General features: G+C 43.3%; 1 protein-coding gene across 1 annotated transcript in view; it reads right to left on the reverse strand.

Annotated features, from left to right (window-relative positions):
- The window catches only part of ANKRD34B (ankyrin repeat domain 34B), a 63655-nt gene extending 51144 nt beyond the window's left edge, over nt 1-12511 (reverse strand). Inside the window, exon 1 of the mRNA XM_073581056.1 lies at nt 12268-12511. The gene's annotated coding sequence lies outside the window, so the exon portion shown is untranslated. The remainder of the gene's footprint in view (nt 1-12267) is intronic.
- Nucleotides 12512-13170: the final 659 nt, after the last annotated feature.

Below are 13170 nucleotides of genomic sequence, written 5' to 3' on the forward strand. Positions count from 1 at the left end.
AGACTTTACAACTACTAGGTGACCAGTGACTGTTTTGGCAGAGTAAAACAGTAAAGGGAATGTAGAGATGCATCCTCACTAATCTTAGGATCAAGGGTGTCTCAGAGGTTATACCTTCAATGAATATTGTGTTATGGATATCCTAATCATATATCATCATCTTATGGGATGAAAAAAAGATTTAAACAGTTAAATTGAATAGCATCATTAGCCATAAAGTCATCATTAGCCAAAAGCATGAAAGGATTAAACAAGGCTGGATATGAATGATATTACTGTAATGTGGAGCAGGTATTACAATTTTAATACTGATTTTATACTAGTATTTAATATCTAAAGATGAACACTGTAAATGGGAAGCTGTTTCTATAGCAACTTGTCTATTTTAGTGTATTATGTTATACTACTTTGGGTCCTGAAATGGGGCCTGATACGCACACTATATTTATTACGTTCACTAAGGCACATTGTTACCTGTTTCATATCTCTACTACAGACTGCAACTAATCTTGGTTAAAGGGATTGTCTACTACTGGACAATGCCTTTGGCTGCCCCCAGTCTACTAAATAAAATTAGAAAAAAGCATTTTTGCCTCCCGAACCAGCGACACTTTTGCCCTCCAAGCTCAGTGTCCACTGGTGATTTTATGACAATGTTTAAGTCGGGTGAGATGGCATTCACATGACATAAACAATTACACAGGATCATAGGGGAACACAGCACTCAGTGTAGAGGAGATGTGCCGGTCCCAGAGGCAAATATGATTTTTTCCTCATTTTATTAAACATACTGGGGGCATTCAAAAGGAGTTGCATAACTGCACAAAAATAATGCAATGTTTTGCAATATTTTAAAAAAAGGTTTGTTATGGGACAAACCATATAATTAATAAATTAAACCTATCCATCAGTGGTACCTCTAAATACATGGACATATGCAATCGATCTTATTAAAGGAAGTGTGATTATTCTGCCTGCAGGGTCTCTAGTAATGTTTACAAAATACCTCACAAACCACAATAAATAGAAACAGGAGGAGAGGGAGGAGGGATATGAAGCTGCAACTTGTCTTTCACTGTTTCATTGAAGAGAGTAGAGGGAATCCAAAAGTGATGAGACAGAGTGCACCCACTTAGGAGGCATAGAGAGAGAACATGTCCTATCCATTTGCAAAAAAAAACAACAGCAAAAGGAAGAGAATCTACTTTAATGATGAGTACACATGCTTGTTCACTCTTGAAGGAGTAACCTTGGAAAAAAAAATGATAAGCTTATCTTTATGACAAACATCTAAAATTTTAGATTTGTGGGCTTAATGACATTGGGAGAGATTCCCTAAATTGAATACACCAACATGTTGACACAAATTGTTCCAAAAGTCTACATACCTCATGCAATATTTATGTGTTTTAGACAAGTTTGGCAAGATAGTATTGGAAAAATGAGTGTGGAGTAAAACGCACCAAAATGGGCAAAATTGCACGAAAATGTTGGTGCATAACATTGGTATGGACTAAACCTAGCTTAGCTAGCAAGATTTTCCAAATTTATCATAAAGTATGAGCCAGTTTTATACATTTAATGAATCTTCTGTTAGTTGGTCTGAGTCTAAGGCTAAGTTCACATAAGAGTGAAAAAAATCCATATGCAATGCATGTGAAATCCGTTTTCTTACAGTATTAATTGCAGAATTGCAATGCTGCATTTTTTTCCCGTGCAGTCTCTCAGCGAAAAGAAAATGCACATCTGCGCTGCTCCACTAAATAACATTGATCTGCGTGCTGTACTTGTCCTGAGATTGACAATGTTTAAAGAGTTTCTCAGTTTCTTTCACAAAATTAGGGCCAAAGCAAACAAGAAAAGCTTTATAGGGATTGTTTCAACCTCTTAAATTGGTAAAATTGCAAAGGGCTTCTAAAAACAAGCAACTTGCAAGCAGTTTGCAGAACCGGCGTTACGGTCAGGTAAACTAGGCATTTTCCTAGGGCCCCCATGCCCCCCGCCAGTGACCAATAAGGGGCCCGATGCCAGCACCAGCTCTGCCCCCGCATCGTGCATTCAACTGTATCAGTATCATAGCTGCTGATAAAGTTGAAAGCAATAATGGAGGAGAGAGCATCAAGTGACACTCCCTCTCCTATCATTCCCCCCCTCTGCTTCTGCTGCGGTGGGCGCGATGACGTCACTTCATACCAGACTGTGCCATGGAGCTGCTGAGTAGATGCGCTGCAGAGACTGGAGCAGCAGGGTAACATGGAGAGGTGAGTATTGTATTTATTTATTTTTAAATTAGTGTGTACGTACTGACCATAATACTGGAGGACTATGGGGCTGCATTATGCTATATGGGGGCTGCATTATACTCTATGGGTGCTGCATTATACTAAATGGGGGCTGCATTATACTATACGGATTTGCATTATACTGTAGTGTATAGTGTGGAGGCTTATTATAGCACTACTTTCTATGGAACTTAAAGGAATGATCCTTCCATATTATGAGTGTTCATTTAACTTTTCTACCTATGCATACTTTTGAGTTACCTATTACTATTTATTAATATACCAATTATTGGGGATGCTGCACCTTTTACATTTTTTGGTCCAGCTGTTTGTCAAATTTTTAACATAACATAATAAAGATATATTTTTTATTATTATTCAAGTATTTGGTTTTTGTGCAATTTTTGTTATATGATTTATGCATTTTGTAGTGCATGGCCCCACTAAAAGTCCTATTCACTTTAGTACATATATACCAACATCATGCATTTTTAATGTACTTTTACAAATTGTTCACTTTTTCTTATACTCTATCAAGGACTATGGGGGTGCATTATACTATGTGAAATACTATGGGGAGTGCATTATACTAATGGAAGACTATGAGGAGTGTATTATTCTATATAGAGGACTATGGGATGCAGTAAACCAGGGGTGGGGAACGTCTGGCCCATGGTATAGGGCCCGTAATATCACTTGGTGCGGCCCGCAGCCACTTTGCCCATTTTTTGTCCGCGGGCCCTTTAATTCTTCAGAGGTGCACACGGACCGCTGCTATGTGGCCCAGCACCGCCGCCATTACTCAATCAACTTATTGGCATCATAGACACCAATACAGTTGAAAGCAGTGATGGAGGAGAGCACGTGAGATTCTCTCTCTCCCATCACTCCCCCTCTGCTTGTGACTCAGTGGGCACGTGATGACGTCACTTCATTGTGCGCCATGTTGTACCAACATAGGAGCCGATGAGGCCGGAGCAGCAGAGCCTGGAGCAGCGTGGGGAACATGGAGAAGGGGTGAGTATTGTGTGAGTGTGTGTGTATGATTTATTGTGTGTGTGCGTGTGTGAGTGCAGGGGCTGCACTACACTGTGTGTGTCTGCACTACACTGTGTGTGTCTGCACTATACTGTGTATTGGGGGAGCTGCGCCTGCACTATATTGTGTGTTGGTGGGGAGCTGCACTGTACTGTGTTCGGGGGGAGCTGCATTATACTGTGTGTGTGGGGAGCTGCACTATACTGTGTGTGGAGGGAAGCTGCACCATACTGTGTGTGGGGGGAGCTGCACTATACTGTGTGTGTGCGGGGAGTTGCACTATGCTGTGTAAGGGTGGGAGCTGCACTATGCTGTGTGTGGGGGGAGCTGCACTATACTGTGTGTGGGGGGAGCTGCACTATACTGTGTGTGGGGGAGCTGCACTATACTGTGTGTGGGGGAGCTGAAAATTATTTAAATGTTTGAAGAAATATAGTTGGCTAACGTTTAAGTGAATAATTTTATACAGCCCCTGAACGCTATTATAAAATTCAAAATGGCCCTTGGCAGAAGAAAGGTTCCCAACCCCTGCATTAAACTATATTGAGGACTATAGGGGGGTGTATTATACTATATGGAGGACTATCTGGAGTGCATTATACTATATGGATGACTTGTCATGGTTTACTGGGTTCTCAGATTAGGTAGTTGCAGGGTTAACTCTGATGGCCTCTTTCTGGGTCCTGGGAGGGAGGCTTTTTATAGCCTCACTGTGAGACCATTCTTTGTCTTTTATACTCTGACCCTTGGCTGAGTGTGTCTGACCCTGCTGTGCTTTGTGCCTGTGCTATTGTCTGTTTGTCTGGTTTTGATCTGGTTCCGTCCTCGTTGTGATTTTTGCCTGTCGTGTTTGTACCGTTTATTGCCCGTCCTGGTTAACTGATCTCTTGCTACGTTCTGACTATCCTTCTGACTGCCCCTGTGTACTGCGCTGCCCTCTCTGTGTTTGAACCTTGGCTTGTGTGACTATGTTATCTCTGCTTCCCCTTTAACATCCCTGGAACCTCCGCTCCTTCCTGCAGGTGCCCCCCGGAGCCGCAGCAACCCCGCGCTGTCTTCCTTACAGCGGGGTCTAGTGTTGGGTGCTAGTGTGTGGGTCCTGGGTAGTGCCCCCTACTTACCCAAGAGCGGAGTACCACATCTCTAGCTGAGGTCTGTGGCAACTGGACCCTTAGGGGCGCCACATATACTAAATGAGAAAAATGTTGCCTTTTCATTAAGTGATTGGATTGTTTATGCCGGAACAAAAATCATTATTCTCAGCAGCACATCACCCAGTGGAAACTGCAAATACTGTATGCTGCTGATAGCATGATATTGTATGGGGACAGATTGATCTACTAGTGAGTGTCCTGTGCCCATCATTCTTCCTCAGCTGATGTAGAGGACGGGAAACAAGCGTCAAACGACTTAAATATTGTCGATTGCGCTCGTTTAACCGCCTGAACTCAGTGCATGTAAATAGAACAGAAATGTTTCTGTGTGATGGAGCAAAATGTTAGCATTTGGGGCCACACTTTAAACTTTTGCCCAGGGCCCCACTTTGTCAAAAACCTGCCCTGGATGCTTTGCAAGCACAGCTCTGAAGCAAAGCTGCCTCTGCTTACAGTATAGGAAAGCGCACAGTTCAGACTATCATCCTGACCAATGCCTCTGCTTTCAGTATAGGAGAGGGCACAGTTCAGACTAGTGAATGGTTTATCAGCGGCGCTAGTATAAATGGGCTGCCTCTGCTGCAAGTACTGCAAAAACCCCTACAACAACGGAGTAACAGTAAAGAAGGAAACAAACAAACAACCACGTACTCGCGCTAAAGGATCAGACACCATAAAACATTACTGATTAATTAAACACATGATGAGTACCTGTAATAATCTTTGATGAAATCATAAAATTCTGGGTGAGATAGGATGATTGTCCTCAGACACACTGACCACGCTAAAAAATATAAACAATAATATTTACAGTAATGTTTAGGAATATTAATAACCTAAAAGTAATAATTATCGTTCTGAGAAATAATTTCTTGTATAAATAGCAATCATGCACCTTAGTACAAGTGAAGTGTTATCAATATGAGCTTTGAGTAAAATATCATATAGGTTTAAAATCTGCATAAAAAGCCAGAATTTTTTTTTTTAAATGTTATAAAAAATGTTATAAAAAATAGTTGTCACATCAGCTTCCAACAAGCTGATACATATAAGTGAAAATCCGCAGTCATTTAGAAAACAATTCATTAACCCGCAGTATGAAAATGCCAAAATGCAACCTCCAAATGAGAGATTTTCTAGACACCGCTTAGTAGCAATGCATCAAAACTGCCAGTCCTTGCAAGTTCTAACGGTGTTCATAGTAAAAGTACCTTCATTCCAGTGAATCTTGAATGGACCTCGGTAAGTCCGCTTATAGGTACACCTGGTTTGCGGTATAGCTGGACGAGATCCTCCTGGAGTGGCAATATGTCCTGGAGCGTTGTCCCGGCTGGCGACAAGCTCCCCGGATTAATAGTATCTGAAGCGCGGATTGCCGCGTTAAACGCTGGTGAGGTTTCGTTAGACCTGCGTAAGCACAGGACCTGTCTGACGTGGTTCAGGTTTCGTGACTGACTGCTAAATCAAGCACCACGTGAATTAGCACCAAGTGACTCTGTCAGTCACGAAACCTGAACCACGTCAGCACGTCAGACAGGTCCTGCGCTTGTGCAGGTCTATCGAAACCTCACCAGCGTTTAACGTGGCAATCCGCGCTTCAGATACTATTAATCCTGGGAGCTTGTCGCCGGCCGGGACAATGCTCCAGGACATATTGCCACTCCAGGAGGATCTCGTCCAGCTATACCGCAAACCAGGTGTACCTATAAGCGGACTTACGGAGGTCCATTCAAGATTCACTGGAATGAAGGTACTTTTACTATGAACACTGTTAGAACTTGCAAGGACTGGCAGTTTTGATGCCTTGCTACTAAGCGGTGTCTAGAAAATCTCTCATTTGGAGGTTGCATTTTGGCATTTTCATACTGCGGGTTAATGAATTGTTTTCTAAATGACTGCGGATTTTCACTTATATGTATCAGCTTGATGGAAGCTGATGTGACAACTATTTTTTATAATAACATTTTTTAAATTTTTTTCTGGCTTTTTATGCAGATTTTAAACCTATATGATATTTTACTCAACGCTCATATTGATAACACAGCTCTTCACTTGTACTAAGGTGCATGATTGCTATTTATACAATAAATTATTTCTCAGAACGATAATTATTACTTTTAGGTTATTAATATTCCTAAACATTACTGTGTATATTATTGTTTATATTTTTTAGCGTGGTCAGTGTGTCTGAGGACAATCATCCTATCTCACCCAGAATTTTATGATTTCATCAAAGATTATTACAGGTACTCATCATGTGCTTAATTAATCAGTAATGTTTTATGGTGTCTGATCCTTTAGCGCGAGTACGTGGTTGTTTGTTTGTTTCCCACAGTTCAGACTAGCATCCTGACCAATGCCTCTGCTTACAGTATAGGAGAGCGCACAGTTCAGACTATCATCCTGACCAATGCCGCTGGTGTGAAGTGTCAATTTTCAGGAGCACACTACTCTTTGATAAGGAAGCAGTGAGAGACAGTGGAAGAAGGAAGATTAGACAACCAGCATCTTCATAGTTTGTGCTACTCTGGGCATCTCTCCTCCCCTGTCCCAGGTCTTCTCTGCTGGTAGGAGTGGAAATTGTGAAGATGCTGGCAGTGGAAGAACTATCTATCCGTCATGTCCAAGGAGCGTGACTTCAGCTTCTGAATCAGGTCTCATCTCAGTGAGAAAAAGCCTCACCAGCCTAGTCCGGTTTCATTACCATACAGCGGGGTGCTGTATCTACGTTGATTTTACAGTCAATTGTGCAGTTTCATAAAACAATGCAAAAACAATACACACATTACTGGGATACCAGATCATGGAGGTGTGGCGCCCCCAGGAGTATGGTCGCCACAGTGGCATTGCCTTCCTCCTAGGGAGAGTGATGTCATGCCTGGAAGCAATGAAGGGTCTCTCTGGCAGTTAACCATAGCATGCAACATAGTTCCCACTCCGGGCCAGCAGAGGGAGCTCTGAACCAGAATTGGGGGAGGAGTGCTCTCTGAGGGCCAGGAGGGGAAATTAGTTAGTTAGTGTGAGGATGGCGTCGTGTGCAGACGTGGAGGAGAAGAGCTGGGGAGACTGAGGAAAGTGGAGAGCTCAGTCCCAGTGATAGCGCATGACATGGAGCCTGGTCTCCAAGGGTGTATGGATACTAACGGTCCTGTACCAGAAACCATAGGAATAGGAAGCTGTAAATGCTCTTTTCCCACATAATCCTCGGAGGCACAACAGCGACGGGTGAGCCAAGAGAGATAGAAGGCTACGGCTGTCTGCCATGCGAGTGGAGTGTGGATAACATCATAAAGAAGGAACTCCAGTGTAACTCAGTACTGGGAGTTCTTCATTGAGAGCGCTAGTAAGGAGACTGCACAACCCATCTGCCAGAGTGATTCCTGATTTGCTTCCAGGCTAACCAGCTCCTGTGCCATCTGTACTCAGGACCCTGGACTGCATTTGAAAAGTAAAGGTAAAGAAACTGCAACCTATTGTGTCCTTGCCTTCTTGCTGCAACCTCCCCGGCACTGCTACATCTCTGTGCCTGATACTGCACCTTCCTTCCCAACACCCACCTACACTGCCCTGGGACTACAGCCCTGCCTGTGGAGGGCTATAACATCATTTCTGCACTACACCATCTGTCCCAGAGGATCTGTCTGCAGCGTTGGCTTAACATTTGCCAAACACCACAGGTGGCGTCACGAATCATCTATTCATAAACTTTATTCCATCACTTCACTCCCTTACATGGATGCCCAGGGCCACAGACCGGGTCATCGCTACTGTGACACTTCCCAGTGAAATACCGGCCCGGTACCGAGTACCCCACTGCCCTGGCGGGCGATCCAGAGGCAGCTTCTAAGCATCAGGGGACCTGACAGGTTCCGTTTAATGAATCTGCCCCAATGTTAATAAAATCTGGATCTTCATTTATCAAATAGAAAAATAGAAATGCCAGGAATATGAATTATTTAAAGGGAACACGTCACCATGAAAATGCAGTCCAATCAGCAGGCAACAGGTTACAGATCCGAGGAGCTGAAAAGATTGGGCTGTTTCTGGGATGTTCGGTCCTATCCGTCACTGACAGGTATTGCTGCATGTACACTTATACATAGGTAGCTGCCCAATGAGAATGGTTTTTACTCCTTTTTTACACAACCTACTTCATTCCTCATCATTATTTAGGTTTGCTGGACAATATGAACGTGGTTTTCATTGTTCAGATGTTTTTGGGCTAATTGATCATTTGAGACTTTTTGCATTTTTGCCAATTGCACTCTGGTAGGAGACTTTCAACATTTTAAAGCCTAATGTAAGGGTTGAGAGATAATTTAAAAAAAAAAAAAAAAAAGAAGCATATTACAAAAAAAACTTTGAATTTGCATTAAATTCATCAAACATTGCCAAAAGTGACAGCACAAAAGGAGGAGGTTCCATGGACAATGCTGAAATTTGGGTAATTACAATAATACAATATTTTATGCCTTTTTTCCAGCAATTACATTACTGTTATTTACTGGCTGCTAAATACTGTATTATTAGAGTAACTATATGTAGCATAAGAGAAGATTCCGCTCTGCGATGTTCTTTTTTGATATGGGTCCCTCTGGCTCAGTTGGAATTGGCATATTTTTAATAAAACTAAATAAATGACTTTCTTCCAGCCGGGTTTTATTTTCATAGTTATTGCTGGTATTTCTGTTGTTATACAAGACGGTATAACTATCCCAACAAAATCACACAGCCATTAGCTCATATAGTACGTGATATACACTCACTGGCCACTTTATTAGGTACACCATGCTAGTAACGGGTTGGACCCCCTTTTGCCTTCAGAACTGCCTCAATTCTTCGTGGCAGAGATACAACAAGGTGCTGGAAGCATTCCTCAGAGATTTTGGACCATATTGACATGATGGCATCACACAGTTGGCGCAGATTTGTCGGCTGCACATCCCTGATGCGAATCTCCCGTTCCACCACATCCCAAAGATGCTCTATTGGATTGAGATCTGGTGACTGAGGAGGCCATTTGAGTACAGTAAACTCATTGTCATGTTCAAGAAACCAATCTGAGATGATTCGAGCTTTATGACATGGCGCATTATCCTGCTGAAAGTAGCCATCAGATGTTGGGTACATTGTGGTCATAAAGGGATGGACATGGTCAGCAACAATACTCAGGTAGGCTGTGGCGTTGCAACGATGCTCAATTGGTACCAAGGGGCCCAAAGAGTGCCCAGAAAAAATTCCCCACACCATGACACCACCACCACCAGCCTGAACCGTTGATACAAGGCAGGATGGATCCGTGCTTTCATGTTGTTTACGCCAAATTCTGACCCTACCATCCGAATGTCGCAGCAGAAATCGAGACTCATCAGACCAGGCAACGTTTTTCCAATCTTCTACTGTCCAATTTCGATGAGCTTGTGCAAATTGTAGCCTCAGTTTCCTGTTCTTAGCTGAGAGGAGTGGTACCCAGTGTGGTCTTCTGCTGCTGTAGCCCATCTGCCTCAAAGTTCGACGCACTGTGCGTTCAGAGATGCTCTTCTGCCTACCTTGGTTGTAACGGGTGGCAATTTGAGTCACTGTTGCCTTTCTATCAGCTCGAACCAGTCTGCCCATTCTCCTCTGACCTCTGGCATCAACATGGCATTTCCGGCCACAGAACTGCCGCTCACTGGATTTTTTTTCTTTTTCGGACCATTCTCTGTAAACCCTAGAGATGGTTGTGCGTGAAAATCCCAGTAGATCAGCAGTTTCTGAAATACTCAGACCAGCCCTTCTGGCACCAACAATCATGCCACGTTCAAAGGCACTCAAATCACCTTTCTTCCCCATACTGATGCTCGGTTTGAACTGCAGGAGATTGTCTTGACCATGTCTACATGCCTAAATGCACTGAGTTGCCGCCATGTGATTGGCTGATTAGAAATTAAGTCTTAACACACAGTTGGACAGGTGTACCTAATAAAGTGGCCAGTGAGTGTATATACAGGGCACACAGCATGGTACGTATCCAGTATATCTAGATTGCAGGAGGTCAGTGTGGTCAGAAGCAACCCTATATAATAATTATACAGACCGGACTGGGAATGGACAATGCTGCCGTCTGCATATGGCCCCATATTAATACAGCATTAACTCATCCTGGATTCTGCAGTGTGTAAGTCACTATCATGGAGTCATGAACATAAAAACATTTTATTTGCATGCCCCACCATAATCCACCCCTGTACCCCCTGATGCCACTTTATATCTATTTCCCAAATGTTGTGCCCAAGTGTAGGCCAAATAGCAGCGCCAGCAGCTTCAACACAGAACTGTCCATATTCTTCCTATAGCGGGGGACCATTAATTAACTCCTATTACTTTACATTATATTATAGTGATAGTATTTCCAAAATAATGCCCATCCAAATGGACCAGACATCTTTTATTTTTCCAGTCTTTATAGTCAGGGATCAGAACTGGAGATCACAGGGCAGTGGAAAGGATCACAAATGTCAGGTTCTGGGGAATCCCAGATACATAAGATAAAATGACAGCAGCAAACAAGAGCCAGAAATGCAACCTAAGGACATGGAGAATCCAAGATCCCAGATAGAATAATGCAAAATAGGGAACAAAGCTGCAACGTCCCGATGAGAAGTCCGGAATCTAGAAATAAAGGAAACGCTCTCTGTTTACCATTGATCCCAATGTGTTCGCTGCTGCGTTATCTTCTTTGGAGAAATGCAACATTGCCTCACTGACTTGTGGACACTGTGCCAAGCAGTGCCCCATACATATATTAGCCAGTGTGGCCCCATAATAAAGTTAGCATAGTGCACTTACCTCTTCCACGCTGATGGTACTGATCAATGACTAGGAGGAAGTTACAGCACGTGTGAGGAGCAAACTAGGTGCCCACACATCACTTACTTTTCCTGCTGCCAATTGGCATTGTGGAGTACTTCTGCCTGGTAGACAAGATTTTATGCCAGGACAGAAGCACATCCCACTGAATCCAGAACATGTGGATAATAGTATATATATATATATATATATAATGCAGGCCATAGTGGTAATATATTGTACAACAGAATACCCAACTATATAGAATAACATAGCTGCCACAAATATGAGATATAAAGTAACAGAACTCCTATTATATATAATGAAGTATACATTGTCCATAGTATACCATCACTAGGTAATAATCGTGTACAGAATACTATATATTACCATATGTAGAAACATATCTCCAGTGTAGCCACATACAATATAGACTACATAACAATAAATAATGGCACCATAGTGATGATACTCAGTATAATTATACATGACTTTATTAATAATATTATGTTAAACAATCATATGCAGCATGCTATTTAAAGTGGTATAGTGGATATACTGTGTGTATATATATATATATATCCATCCAAAATATATATATATATTTATAGATACATTTATTACTTATTTACAAGGGTTTGGATGCATATACTACCTATAGATCTGACCTGTGGATGTTATCATTATGACTATCTCTATGAAGAAAAGGCAGCTTTGTAACTTTGGGCACAGGCTATGTTGGCAGGGTGGGTTTTGGAGATGGCACATGGGGTGGTGCTGTCCTGACATATAGAGCAGGGCACAGACTGAATATGTCCCATTTTCTACCAGATGAGGACAGAGTAAAAGTTATACCGATGACAAATCCCCACTGTCCCACACAGAGTATGACATGGAGAAAGTGCCCAGTGCCCATGAGTGTGCCCACTATAGCTGGAGATATATGGAAGGAGCCACGACCCTACCTGCTGCTGTCAGATGTCAGAAGTAGCAGGAGCCAGAGGCAGCGCCAGTGCCGGGCTGCAGGACGTGGAGCGGTGGCAGCAGCTGGCAGGTCCCTGGCACAGGGTTACCCGCTCCCTCTACATTGCAGTGGTGAGTGGCTCCGAGCCCGAGCGCTTCTCTCTGCAGCCCAGCGCCGCCTCCGCTTCCACCTCCGCCTCTGCAAGTCTGAGGAACCCGCTGCTGCAGCAACTCACAAGTGGCAAAGCAAGCTGCCAGGGAAATCTCCCCGTCCTCCTCCTCCTGGGGATGCAACAGGGATCGGGGGGCGGCACAGGCAGAGGAGGGAGACTCTCGCCCCCATCCTTCACACAGGGACAAGTTGCAGTCTTATCAGAGGGGGCATGGAGCAAGAAGTGTGCCAATATGGCTCTTCACATTCCTGGAGCTGATTGCCAGTGAGCATGCCAGGGGTGAGATGTGGGCTGCCACACAATATCCCCCATACTATGATTACTGTGATGCCAAAGTAATCAAAGCTGATAAATAGGAATTTATTAGGAAAATATATTGGTAATGTCTCACGTTGGTCCATCATTATCATGTAATTGTGACATACTGTACCCACCAGTCTTATGAGGCCCCCTATATGTAGGCAGCATGGTATCAGTGGCCATTGGTGTAGCGTGTGCAGCCACACAGGGGGCGCTAGAGGTAAGGGGACCGACGACCACCTCCAAAGCAGGTGGAACTGTGCATTATGATGAACTATTGGGGCCCCATAGTGTTAATGCACAGGGTCCCTTTTCTGTCTGCATGGTAGAGAGAGGTGGCGCTGGACATGAATATTATATTACAAGTACAGCCGCTATATGAAGCAGCCCACGTTTCGAGCCCTACTAAGTGATCAACTGCAGTCCTTCCTG

This window comes from Dendrobates tinctorius, unplaced genomic scaffold (genome assembly GCF_039654945.1).
Source record: "Dendrobates tinctorius isolate UK_male_01 unplaced genomic scaffold, ASM3965494v1 ptg000003l, whole genome shotgun sequence".
Lineage (NCBI taxonomy): Eukaryota > Metazoa > Chordata > Amphibia > Anura > Dendrobatidae > Dendrobates > Dendrobates tinctorius.